The sequence below is a fragment of the Dipodomys merriami genome, unplaced genomic scaffold (genome assembly GCF_024711535.1).
Source record: "Dipodomys merriami isolate MVZ:Mamm:240054 unplaced genomic scaffold, mDipMer1.0.p SCAF_2, whole genome shotgun sequence".
Taxonomy (NCBI): domain Eukaryota; kingdom Metazoa; phylum Chordata; class Mammalia; order Rodentia; family Heteromyidae; genus Dipodomys; species Dipodomys merriami.
The window spans coordinates 15,311,076-15,323,866 of NW_027203381.1; the positions used below are offsets into that span (position 1 = coordinate 15,311,076).

At 36.7% G+C, this 12,791-nt stretch overlaps 1 pseudogene; it reads right to left on the reverse strand.

The window, feature by feature from the left end:
- Nucleotides 1–394: 394 nt before the first annotated feature.
- Nucleotides 395–493, reverse strand: LOC138832765 (U6 spliceosomal RNA; annotated as a pseudogene).
- Between the last annotated feature and the right edge of the window lie 12,298 nt (nt 494–12,791).

The following is a 12,791-nucleotide window of genomic DNA, read 5'->3' on the forward strand; positions in this document are numbered from 1 at the left end:
GATTGGTTATGGTTTCCTTGGACTCCCATTCCTTCTGTTGGGTTCCATTCAGCATTCCCTTTGTGGTTTCCCTGCCTTCTTTCAGCTCTCTGTTTATGGATTCCATGAATGCCTTTAGTGATCTTTCTCTATTCTCGTCCCTCTCTCTCAATTCCTGTATTACTCTTTGATTAGCTTCTTCACATTCATGCAGTTCCTGCAGTTATCTTTGAGTGTTCTCAGCCTGCTCACACCAATCCTGACTTTCTCTTTGAGTGTTTTCATCCTGCTCATGCCATTCCTTTATTTCTCTTTGAGCTGGTCACGCAATTCCTGTATCAATCGTTGAGTAGCTTCCTCATGCTCATGATATTCCTGTATTAACCTTTGTTTTACCTCCTTTCTCTTCCTATCATAAAATATGGAATGCTTCACCAATTTGCGTGTCATCCTTGTGCAGGGTCATGCTAATCTTCTCTTCCAATTTTAGTATATGTGTTGCCGAAGCGAACACTCATTTTGACCTTTTTGTGTCTGTTAAATTCCAGGTCTCACACGATTTAAGTATACAATATATATTTAAGAATATATTCATATTTAAGTATGCAATATATATATGCTATGTATGTATACACATAACTTTGGCTTCTCCCACATTGAACATTCTATGAACTAAATTCCTATGTATTTCTTTTTGAGTCTCCTCTACTTTTAAAGGTTATGCTGACTCTACTGATAAAAACTGGGGCCATTCCACCATGGAACACCTGCTGTGTTTACCTTCATTGGTTTCGGGCTTTGGCTACCCACCTGGTGCAATTTCTGGATTCTCATATAAAGCACAGAAAGATGGCAAACTGGGCATTCACCTTCTACCATTGCCAAGTAACTTTGAGAATCTTTTTGTTGAGAAATTGTCCTGATATTCAAAGAAAGAGGATATTTAGAGTTTGGTAAGAAATAAAATTTACTTAAACTCCAAAATTACAACATCACACCACTTATGTATTTTTTGCTCTAGTACTCTATTTGAGCAATGTAAGAAACCACAAGCAATTCAAACAACATAGGAAATACACAATGAAAATCAAGTTTTCCAACTCGAGGTTTCTATTTCCTGAGGGGTGGCCATTCTATGTAGTTTCTTATATATTATCAGAAATGGTTTATAGAAAAGAACACACATGCATAATTGTGCAAATTTGATGATATATAATTACAGAAATGGATTATATATTTTAAAACAAAATATGGTGGGGAACATGTATTATCCACATTTTTGCATGTGTTCTGTTTTTTTAAACTTCCACTTTCTATAATTCATCCTTCCAATGTACAGAACTGTGAGTAGTGGCAAATAGACTCATAGAAACAACAAAATAAAAATACAGAACAATTCAATCATCCTGTCCCCGAGAATATTCCCCAGGCTGACTCGTGCCATCATATCCTCTATCAGCTTTTAATTTTTAGTTCTCAATAATGTTTCTTCCTTGTAGCGGTTCCTCTCCCAGAGTGTCGGCTAAATGGAATCACAGAGAATCTATCCTTTTAGGAATGAGATTATTAAAGGATACTCATGGTTTTTACAGTGTCTTGTGTTATGAGCTGAATTGTGTTCTCCCCAAATTCATATATCAAAGCCTTCACCCCGCAGCATCTTTGCTAAGATGATTAAATTAAAATAAGGCCCTATGAGCAAGGCATAATTTAATAGAGTCTAGCTTTGATAAGCAGAGATTAAAATGCACACACACACACACACACACACACACACACACACACACACACACACACCCATGAGATAACGTTATGACAACACCATAAGCAAGAGAAATAAAGCTGACTGGCATCCTGACTTTGGAATTTTAACTTGTAAAACTGTGAGAAAATAAATGTGTGTTATTTCAGCTATCTATACTTTAAAAATAAAATACTGTAACCTTAGCTGCTATAATTTGTCACCATGTGTGCCTTCTCTTCCTGATGTCAAATGGAAAATCTCAGTCGGAGCCTCTGCTCTGGGTAATACTGCCTCAAGTTAAATCGGTGATCTCCCAGGCTATAATGTAATGCTTAGCAATGAATACTAACAGATTATAAACTTCTATATATGAAGCTGAAGAATAGACCACTTACCTTCATTTCCAGTTAGGTCATGCTTATAAATATGCTTATCAACATTTATTGGATCATTGATAAAGGAATCATGGGGCAAGACATAGGGACTCCAATCTCCATAAATTAGTGTGTATCCTTATAAGATAGTTGTCCAAAAGATGCTAATTTAATAATCACTAGAAAATGTTGATCTATGCACCATAGGGTGGGTATGTGGGGGCACATCAAACAGTATTTGTGAGGAAGGGATGGAGTGGAGCAGAGCTGAGAATGCTCCTTTGAGAAATCAGTTCTCTAGCAGAGAGTGAAAGACAAAGAAGCAATGAATTGGAGCCTACGTGGAGGGGGATGTGTCTAGAGAGAATATGGACAAAGGCATGACCAACACAACCATGACAGCTTCAAGGTACTGCACATTGTTTGGCCACACTGAAAGATATATGGTGGGTGGGAAGGAGGGGGCAAGGTGAGGAGATTTGGAGAAGTTGGTGAGCTGTACTGAAGATTTCTAGTTCTTTGATGGAGAGATGGTGTCAAGGGAGAGTTTTAATGGGGGAAAATTCTCTGCCAGTGGTGTTGAGGATAAGATGGAAATGGTCAGGACTAGAGGCAAAGAGGCTAGCTATGGAGTCATTTCAGTAACTCAGAAAGGAAGTGATACCCAGAAGTAAGGAAGAAATGAGAGAGAGGAGGAAAGAGAAATTTTGGAGCATTAACTCCAGTCAGTTGCTGCTGTCTATAAGTAGTGCTATTTTGAGGTATTATGTAGTAGTGAAATCAGGAGCAGCAGGAAAGCATATTGTGATTTTTGAATCCGTATGGGAAGGCAGAGCAATAGAAGCAGGTAACTCTGTGATTTTTTTTAACCCTTGGTTGGCATAATTTTCAAAGAGAAAAAAACAGAAACTTTACAGGAATAATTAGATGCGATAAGAAAATGTTAAAGTTGACTCAGATTTCTAACTTGAGTACCCAAATAAACTGTAATGAATCCTACTGACATAAGAGGAGAGAAATATTCTCTTTTTTGTCTATAACAGTCTCTTTCCCTTTCTCTTTTTCTCTGTCTCTCTCCGTCTGTGTGTGTGGGGGGGGGAGATAGTTTCCTTTTGATTGTATTAAGGCAGAACTCCCTAGGTGTTGGGAAGATGGCTCAGTGATAGAGTTCTTGTTTTGTAGGCATGAAGCCCTGGGTTAGATTTGTCAGAACCACATAAGCAGAAAAATCCAGAAGTAGCACTCTGGCTCAAGTGATACAGCACTAGCCTTGAGCTGAAGAGCTGAGGGACAGCACCCAGGCCCAAAGTTTAGGCCCTATGACCTACCAAAAAACCAAAACAACAACAACAACAAAAAGAACTCCCTGTAGCTCCTTGTAAGACCTTCAGGAGGTAAAGGTGTAATTCACTCTAATTAATTTGTTTGTCATGCAAATGTGTCTGTAAAGGAGAGTTGGATAATCACTACTCAATAGTGATTAGCTCATTGGTGCTGGTTTTAAAAGGTCAGGACATTAAAAAAAATAACAAAAAACAACAAACTCCACAAAATAAGCACCAGGAAATGGATAGTTATGGGGGGAAGAAGGGAATGGAGAGAATGTGTGTGTGTGTGTGTGTGTGTGTGTGTGTGAGAGAGAGAGAGAAAGAGGGGGGATTGGAGGAGGGAGGGAGGGGGGGAATGAAAAGGTGAAGGGAGAGAATGCAGTCAATAATTCATTGTATATGCCACAAAATTAAGAAAAATAAAGGGAAAGATGAGTAGAAAGGGGATGAAAGTTGAAAGGGGTGACACAGATCAAGATGCATTGTACTTACAAACTGCTTTGTTAAATGTCAAAAAATTCAATACATATCCTATAAAATTAAGAAAAGTGGGGGAGGGGTGGGTTGGGGGATGGGAGAGAATGACAGAAGGAGTGACATTGATCAAGACACAGTGATCATGCACCGCTTTGTGGAATGGCAGCTCCTTTGCACAGCTACTTAAAGATAATAAAATATTTTTAAAAAGAAAGAAAAAGGTGAAATGGCATAAAAGACAGCATGAAGAATGTCGACAATATGCCAAGCTTCCATATATTTTAAAAAATAATAACAAATTAAATATGTAGTCTATTTCTATCCTCTGATATTCTCCAGAAAGACTATTAACTTTTTGGACACAATATTTCTATGTGCCAGATGGAAAGAGTCTAACGTGTTATACTTTAATCTTGAGTCAGATCATTACTTTGCCTAATCCTTAAATTAATATCTTTTCATTCATATAAAATTTTCCTATAAAGTGAATATATATACATATATACATACATGTTATATATGTTTCTACAAGTTCAAGCATTGTTTTGAAGTATTTTTTCAGTTTCAAATGTACCTATCATTTCAATCAACAATCAAGACAACCAAATCAGTCTTCTTCAAGAAAAAGATGGAAACTGGGTACTTTTCCTACTAGACCTCCCAATCTCTTAATATTATTCTCCATCTCTCTCTCCCCTCTCTTCCGCTTCCCCCAATCCTGGGCTTGAATTCAGGGCCTGCGTGCTGTCCTTGAGCCTCTGTGCTCAAGGCCAGCGCCCTACCACTTGATCCACAGAGCCACTCTAATATTCTTCTCAAGATAGGACTCTCTCTCTTCTATGATTAGATGTCCTTTCATTAAGGATCATGTCTGACATGTCCTGAGTCAGTTGCCTTATTCCTATCTATCTTTTCATCCTGCCTGTGTTATCTCCAGAATTTCATCTCTTCTAGGATTTGGGAACCTTTCTCATCAATTACTCCAGTCTCATCTTCACAGAGAATGTGTTTTTATTAGCAAGTGAGAGATAGCCAAGAAAATTATCTTCAGTTCTGACAGAAGTAGCCTGGTTTTATATTTTGTTATTTATTTTGTATTTGAAGAAATTTTTGTGTTCATGATTTCTCACCATTTCGGATTCTATAGCACTGATTATATAGAAGCAGTGCATTTATCTGATTTTTAATACTAAGCAGGTTTTAAAAGCATGTCAAAGTAAGAATTATTTATGTTGTCAGGTAGTATAAATCTTGACAAGGAATGGAGTCTAATGAACATTTACTTGATTAATTATAAAGATGAGTAATAAATTAATAAATGTGAATTAGTGTGATTTAAGGTTCTAACATAAGAGAAAAATGCCTGAGATTAAATATACAAATGTTAATGAGAGCATCATTAGTTATGGATTCTGGGGTGTGAGTATGTGAATACTGTAATTTTGAGAATCGATCACTTCAGAATGGAAGGGGATTGAAAGACTCTCATGTATGGAAAATTTAGTCTATAAATTTGTTCTTTGAGGAATCACTCCTTTAAATAAGCTATAAAGATAGAACTGTTTAATTGTACCTATAGCTGACACCTAAAGAATTATTTGTCTTGAGATTATAAATGAATAGCAGAGCCATAAATAAGAGATTAAGGAAATGATCACAGATAAGAAGGCATATACTTTTGTTTTTTATTCTTTTGTTGTTATTTGTTTTTATTTTATTGTGGTGCTAAGAACCAAAGCCAAGGCCTTCCATATGGACGGTTAGATAGTAATCTCTTACTGAGCTATATCTCTGTCTCTGTCTCAATATTTCTAATCCCATGGAAGATATTGTAAAAAATATTGATCACAGTAGCATTACTGTTCTGGAACAATGAGGGCTTTAATAAAGACGGTTTCATGTTTTCTTGAAGAAATTAACTGCATTTTCTTAATGTGTGAAGCTATCAAATTAGTTACCTTGAATTACTTTTTAAGGTGATAATTCCTGAAAGGTTATCCATTAAAAAAATGTTAGAAAGTGACAATCTAAGAAATTTTCAGTTCGGCCTTAACTGGAGTGCTAAAGTTTCCGTCAAGTCTTCTTCATTCATCCCGACTGACATCAGCCATCCTCACGGGGTCTTTGGAAAGTGGCTGATGGAGTCACTAGTGGAAAAAACTATTGCCCTAAATCACTATACTCCAGGCAAGTCTCAAGGAATCAGAACCTACTCTTACTACTTTCTTTAATTTGATCAAGTGATCCCAACATGAAACCAGGGTTACTAAGCACCATAGCAAAGGGATACAAATTCTGCTTGTCTATGTTATAAAATATGACAGCTATTTGTTGTAAATAGTAAGTTGATGTGAATGTGTGTATATTTCTGTATCTTCACGTATAAGATAATTAACTTTGGGGTATTTTTATATCCAATATAAGCATGGAATATTTGTTGAATTAAAGAAAGTCAGCTAAGTGTTTTAACCCTATATTAAATACTAGCAATAATACTATGTTACATATTAGTAACAAACAGGAAAGGGGTTGTGCTTAGGGCTTTTTTACAATTAATATTGTAAGGAAAAGAGATCTAAATCAAGTATAGTCCTCCAAACATATGACATAGCTGATTTGTAAAACTGGATAAATTGTAGTTACTTTTTCTGATGAAAAACTGGAAAAAAGGTTGAAAAAAGAAAACAGTTTATTTTGACCATGTTTACTTTGATGTTTCTCTGAGTTATTGAAAAGGGATTTCAAGTTGGCATTTGGATTGGCAGTCTGTAACTGAGAAAAGAAGCTTAGACTGAAAATAAGTATTTATGAGTTGCCTGTTGGTAAACAGTAATTAAATGTGCAAACAAGTGAGATTTCCCAGGCACAGAGTATTGAGTGAAAAGATATGAGAACTCAAGGTTAGGTCTCAATGAATTTCAGTATTTAATAGCCTAAGCTGAAGAGAAGCAGCATCTAAATTTGGCAAAGACAATCAGAGTGCTAAAAAACAAAGTCTGCAAACTATTTAGCAAGGAATCCTCCAAAAGTTAATTTTAATTAGTAAGCAATACTCAATCCACCCTGAAGGATGATTAGAAGTGAAGTAAGATGAGAACTAGGGGGAAATCCCTAGTCTTTCATTATCTGGAGATTGTTGATAATCCTCAAACTAAGGGAACTAGGAAGATGAATGAGCCATGAGTCAGGATGCGAACTAATTGAAGATCACATAGGTGAGGAAATGGTAGAACAAGGTGAATGTTTGACAAGTGTGGTCCTGATAGGAATCTCCTGCCACCAATCACAGTCCCCACTGGGCTCCAGAGTTCCCACAGTGTACAGGATGGCTTTTCCTGGGGAAGTCCACTACAATCCTGAGGTCAGGCCTTCTTGAGAGGAAACATGTTCATCCACAATATGGACCCCAAACTTGGTACCAGGTACACATCACCAATCTTCATTTTTACCTTAAGTCTGCAGACCATCCTCTCCATCTTGACTCACTCAACAATAGAGAGCCAGGAGCTGGTGGTTCACACCTGTAATCCTAGCTACTCAGGAGGCTGGATCTGAAGATGACAGTTCAAATCCAGCCGGGGCAGAAAAGTCCCTGTGAGACTCTTATCTCCAATGAACCACTCAAAAACCGGAAGTGGTACTGTGGCTCAAGTGGTAGAGCACTAGCCTTGGGCACAAAGAAGCTCAGGGACAGTTTCCAGGCCCCAGAGTTCAAGCCCCACAACCCCCAAACAGACAAACAATAGAAAACTTATTACGTCCAAAATCCAAAACTATTACAAGACACTTGATAACACCAACACATCAGAACTTTGAAAGTGACCCCATTTCCTTTGAGAAGAAAATATGATCGACATCTACACCACCTTATTACATTCTAGACTATTTCCTAAAATTTTATTTACTTTTTGTTTTGGCAATACTTTTCCTCAGGCCTATCTAGACCTATAATCCTCCACCTTAGATAATACCCATCATAGATAGCTAGGATGTCAGATGCATGTCACCCTGTCCAGCCTTTCTTGTTGAGATGGATCTTGGGAACTTTCTGGGCAAAATATCCTCAAACCAGAATCTTTCCAATTTCTACTTCCCTAGTGCTAGGATGATATTAACACACCACCAGCACAGCCTTAAATTAATTATTTTGAATCCTTAAACAGTTAATTTCTTTATACTTTTCTAAAGCATTTTTTAATTTTCTTGTGTCTTTTGTAATATCCAAAGTTTTCTGAGTGTCCTCCTTAATATTAAAGTTTGATATTTCATTTTATTATTTAAAATTTGGCTTTTTCCAGCATATTACAGATTTTATTTACATAAAATAAAACCCTTCCTGGGTATTAATTTTCATGAAAGAATTTTTTTTAAAAAACCAAGAAACCAGATCTGAATATTGGTATTTGCAAGTTTGACTATAGAATGGCATGTTTCTTCCACTAGAAAGCTTTTCTTTCAATGTGCCAATACCTATAGTTGGCTGCCCTAAATTATCCATTAAAAATATTTTATTCAAGGTATTTCCTAAATGTCACTTTCAAGTATTTAATCTGTAGGTTTTACAGGTTTGTTTTTGCATAGGCAGAGCAAGAACATTTAGTAGTATTTTTAATATTCTTCATTCCAGGTTCAAATTCTGCCAAACTAATACTGGTAGACCAAATACATTTAGTAACATTTTTAGTTATCCATTCCAGGATTCAAGAGACAGTGCCAAACCAATACATCAGGTGACTGTTTATCTTGTCACTGACATTGCTTTAATAACTAATAGGACAACAGGCTTCTCAGGGATTAAAAAAAAAAAATCCTGGCTTTCCTGAAGTGTGAGCACCATCTGAACACCATCTGAAAGGCTTTTGATTTTTTGTCTCCTCCAGCTACAGAAAAATTAAAAAACAAATGTTGCAGTTACAACCAAATTTGTGATTGTTCTTAAAACACAAGGAAAAGAATTCTTTAGAAGTGAAGTTCACTGTTATACACCCAAATAAAAACAGCAGATGGGAAATGTTTTTAAGCAAGAGGTGGAGGAAATGCCAGTGGTACTTAAAATGGGTATCTTTAATAGCTTTGTTATTCTTAACCCTGCTTTCTTTCCTGGTATTAGATTGTAAAAACATTTTTAACTTCTTTCTTAGGGCTTAAAGGAATAGGGTTACAGTATGTTTGCTTTCTCTTGTCACTTGTGTTCTTATTTGTGGTCTTTTCTCCCAAGAAATGATAAATAAGTTCCATTTTAAGTGCCAGAAACAATTGGAGAAGACTCTTCTTGAATTTCAACCTAACATTAAACACAGCTGTTACCAGGACTAGCCTGGTGACAAGAATCAGAAATTATGTCTTTTCAAGCTAGCTACCATTATATAGACCAGCTGGGATGTACAGAAGTATAATTTTAATTCATTCTGATATTATAATTACAGAGTGGCATCCTAATACCATCAGACATGCTCACTGAAGGCTAGATCAACAAGATAAAATATATTCTGCCTTTAAGAAACATTTTGGGTGGTTGCTACAACAGGCTTGAAAACAGAATCTCTGAAAACAACAGCCAAGAAATCTTCTCAAGGATTGCACCTGAGTTGTCACTCCAGCTCTGAAAAGCTTGATTTTCTGTGATTTCTACTAACTCAGGCCATCTGTATCTTATCTATCTCTTCTCAGTCTCATCTGGCAAGTTAACATATCTTGGGTTTGGCATTTCAAGAGCATTTTTATGCGAGTGTTTATTAAAAAAACTACATATTTATTCAGTCAATAGACCATAAGCTTGCTCTTATAGATAGATAGATGGCAAGTTTTTGAAAAGTTCATGGAACTTCAACAGAATGGACGACACTGAATGAAGCATGTTTCCTCCACACTTTTCATTCTGGAAAAGTATTTTGTATAGTCCATTCTAGATGATGTCGTAATACAATCAATCATCTATTCCCTTCTCTGGTTTCATTTAGTTTGCAGGGAATGGATCTTGTCAAAGAGAACCTTCATTCATTTGCTCCTCTGTTGGGAAGAAAATTGGATACACTTTCACAGAAAGCAATTCCGTTTTCTCTTTTTCTCTTTGTTTTTATGAGGTTTTGACTTGTGACTTCCAGTAGGAACCCAATCTGAAACCAACACTTCAAAGGGATTTGTCCTTGGGCACTTTTTGATTGTGTCCTACTTAGAGTAAATAAGTGAACACTTCTAGGAAATGTATTTCCTTTCAGTGGTATAGATTTCACACTATATTATGAGATAAACTGGAGCTTTACAGGAAATATAAACGATAATGGCAAAGAGTATTGGTGCATTTAGAAAAGAAGAAAGATTTCAAAATGGTAAAAATATACACTATCCTCTTCTGCTCTTGTTTAAATTTTATTTAAATGCACCTTTCTGATCTTTGGGATTATTTCAAAAATGAGTTAAAATGCAAAGCTTATTCTGACTCATATTCAAAGAGCCAGTTCAGAATTTTCTTCCTACATGACTTCCCTTTGCTTATTTAGATTATTGGTGATTATATAGATCATTATTGGGTTTTGTTGGGTTATTCCTGAGGGAATTAACCTGCTGTCCCATGCTTTAGGCAAAATTCCTTCCAGTATGTTGCAACTCTGAGAATCAATGTTGTTTCTAAATTCTTACTAATCTGCCTTGCCCATTTTTCCATCTGGAAATGCTCTGGAAATGCTAGGACACGATCACTTGGATGGTCACCTTTGCTATGTATGCCATACTTCATATACTCAAAATCATCAGCTAACACAAGGTGTAGGGGTATGTGTCCATAATCCAAGTTCTCAGGAAGTTAACACAGAAAATCAAAAGCCTGAAGCCAGCCTGGATCCAGGGTAAGATCATTCCTCAAACAAATAAACCTCAACTTAACTCACACAACTCACTTAAAGCAAAGACAATAAGATAAAATCAGGAATTTCACCTGACTGTTTTTTCTCCAACTTCTGCTAAGGATGGTGGAGCCTGTCATTTTGATTACATGCAACAGTACAAAGCTAATTGTAAACTTCATTAAGCAAAAGTCATTACATTACCATAATAGAAATGGGACCTTTGTGAAATGTTGGAGCACATTAGAATTTTGATACACAAATCAAAGGAACAGCGTGGTCCACTCTACTATCACTCATCAGGAAAAATTGGAAACAATTTATACACATGTGAATAAAATCACTCTGAAAAGTAGCAGTCTTAGCATTAGCTTGTATCTTGATAGTATCTTCTTCGACATATTGAGACAAGCTATTCTGATCATGGGACTCCAAAAAGAAATGGCACAGAGCATCCTCAAGGGTGTTCTTGACCCTTGTCATATATACATGTGGAGTTGAGATGCTTTTCCTTTTGATATTAGGTCATGCTTCATCCTGGGCAGATTTACAGATGCTCACAGATGAAATAGTTTTCCAATTTAGCACAGTGCTGTCTTTTACAAAGCCACTTGCTCTACTCTTTTCTTTTTAATTACATTTTTTTATTGTAACAATATTTTACAGAGGGGTTACAGTTACATGAGCAAGGTAATGAGTACATTTCCTATCAAGCATTGTTGCCTCCTCCTTTGTTTTTCCCCTATCCTCCCTTCCCTCCCACCTCCACAACTATATTCCCCTCTCCCCCTCCCCGCCTCCCTGCCTAAATTGTAAAGTTCATTGTTCAACATAATGTCTTGTACTCTTTCAGTCAGTAGATGTCCTCATGGACAGCTTTCCTTGTTTTACAATGCATACACAAATAACCCTATAGCCTTTAAGAATTAGAGTGAGTCATTGTTGAATTTCCAGCGTTAGAAATGCATGGCTGAGACTGTGAGGACCAAGGCTCTAAGCCAGCTCATACTCACAGGATTGCTTTCCTAAGCCTGGCAAGCAGGCAATTCTTCTTTGCCCTTTCCATTCTAGGGACTTCCAGCTCCATATCTCATGGAAAATACAGTTCTACTTTACATTATATGAAGCCTTAGAAACAGGTGTTTTTCAGAAGTCAGCATTTTTAGAAAAGCAATATAATATATCAATCACATATATATTACATATTATAATATTATTAGCAAGGACTGAAGAAATATTCAGAAATCGAGATAATAGTTTGCAGTGAAAATTATGTTCAGTCACACTAGACTTACAAATAGCTTCAGTCCAATTTAGGGTAGATTTTAATATGATAAAATGCCATACAAAAATAGCAATATAATAAAATTGTGTTCCCGAGGTCTTTTAGCAAAATGTCTTCTCACACCACCCTGCTTGTAAACTGGCTTTAGGCAATCAGCCAGTTGCTAATAGCAGCTGCATAGTCTTTCTCATTTCGTGATGTAAGCCCAAGTAACAACTCTCTTGCCAATGATCTTTATGGATCTCACCCTCTAGGAATGCAGAGTTAATCATGGGTACAGTCCAGGTGACTGTAACTATAGTGGGAAAGGATTATCCACCCCAGTTCCCGAATGTCATCAACCATTACAAAACTGTGATACAATTTCAGAGGAACATATTTTACCTTTCTTCAAAATCTCTCTCTCTCTCTCCCTCTCCCTCTCCCTCTCTCTCCCTCCCTCCCTCCCTCTCTCTCTCTCTCTCTCTCTCTCTCTCTCTCTCTCTCTCTCTCTCTCTCTGTCTCTGTCTCTGTCTCTGTCTCTCTCTCTCTCTCTTTTCCCCCCTCTCTTTGGACAGATTCTAGTGCAGACCCTGGGCCAATAAATGTCTCTTTGCCTCTTTGATAATCTTACATTTATCAAAAATAAAAGTCATGGTTGAGTTTTGCTGATCATCTAAATAACACAGAACATAAAATGCCAACTTCCCTTATCTTTATACTCGCATCAGCTCTATGTATTTCTTGTGAGAGAGGTGCTTACCAGTGTGCCTGATTTTATGA